Here is a 1,697-nt window from a genome sequence, read left to right as displayed (position 1 = left end):
AGGAACCAGGAGCGACAGGAACAGCAACCAGCTCAGGAGCGGCAGGAACAGCGGCCAGCGGTAGACCCAGAAGGGACAGCCAAGCCAAACAGCGGGAATCACATCAGCGGCAGGTACGGCAGGCCCAGCGATCGCCTCGTTAGAATCATCGGCAGCCAGCGGAAACCTGGGTCCTGGCGGCCGGTCCAGGGGCGAGCTGTGGAACAGCGGAAGTCTGGGGCAGGCAACACGAAGAAAACAGGCGGCGGGGCGGGCAACCCCACCTCGGTACGGCTGCGGCCCTAGTAGCGGCAGACGACGTGTCAATCGACACAGCATGGGGAGTGTAGGGACCAGGGGAGGGGGGGGAGCAGCATAAGCGGCCGTGGTAGTAGTGGAGACCGCCCCAGACCTCGCTAGACGCTGCAAGCAGCCCGTGGATGCTAGGCACGCCCTGCCTCCGCGGTGGTCCATACCTGTCCAAGGTCGTCTCCTACGGATGTAGCACCTGCGGTAACATAGATAGATTAGTAAGAGGGGTTCCCTCACGCACGGGGGGAAGACATGCCCCACCCCGAACGCAAGGAAGACCCCAAATACAAAATACAACGAAGAAGCTGAGCGGGGGGGCAGGAAGGAAGACGAAGAATCGGATACCAAGGGAGTCGCGGGAGAGCTTTCCGACGACTTCCTGGCAGACCTTCGCTTCCCCTACCCCCGCACAGCAGTGAAAAGTAATATGAAAATGAAACAGAATACTGCCCTTGCGATTCACTTCATAGAACTTAAAGGGAAAAAGATCAATTCCCGGGTAAGAACGGAAACTTGATCCAATTAATATGATGCTATCATAAAAATATATATGAAAATGAAACAGAATACTGCACTTGCGATTTCATTTCACATAAAAAAAAACGTAAGGATCAATTCCCGGGTAAGAACGAAAATTGATCCAAATTAAATTTCATGCAAATAAATAAATGAAAATGAAAAGAATATTGCAATTGCGATCCACTTTCATTGCATTCTATTATACCAAAATTAAAAGGCTCGTGCCGAGCGCAATCACACTCTCGGTAACGAACGCACAGGGCAAAAAAAAAATAATGAAAAGAGTACTACTTACATTTTTCAATTACACACTTTCGCCCAAAATACATGACTCGGCGCGAGCGCGCCCGCCCTCGGCACCGAGACATAATTCAAGGGTTCAATTCATGAAAAGAGAGGAAATCGCCGCATCTACGGCGATAACTCCATGTTGGTTTATAATTAAGTAATGAAAATGAAAACAGTGTACTTACAGTTTCATTTTCAAGTCAAACAAAAAAAAAAAAAAAAAAACCATTAGTAGAAAAAAACACAATATTAAACAAAGCATACGACGATGAAGCGGGCAGAGAGCGATGACGAAAACACGTCCTTCACACCGCGGCCGAAAGCAAAAGTGATTTGTTTACGCGCGACTGTCGGACAAGCAGTTAACTACCGTTCTCCCCGTTGTTCGAAGCTTACGACCGTTCCAGCTGCCGCTAGCTACTTCCTATTGTTAAAGGACCGATGGGTTTGTATTACGTATCGGAACAACTGACGAGTCACGTTTAGAGAGAACGTCAAATCCTGAGAACGACGACTCCAATTCTGATGAAGAAAGAACTGGAGCGGGTCTCAGATGCAGCCTTTCCTAGGGAAAACGAATTGCTCCAGCGAGGAGAGCG

Source organism: Macrobrachium nipponense, chromosome 8 (genome assembly GCF_015104395.2).
Source record: "Macrobrachium nipponense isolate FS-2020 chromosome 8, ASM1510439v2, whole genome shotgun sequence".
NCBI lineage: Eukaryota > Metazoa > Arthropoda > Malacostraca > Decapoda > Palaemonidae > Macrobrachium > Macrobrachium nipponense.
The sequence above is the reverse complement of the archived record's forward strand: the minus strand, read 5'-3'. Positions refer to the sequence as shown.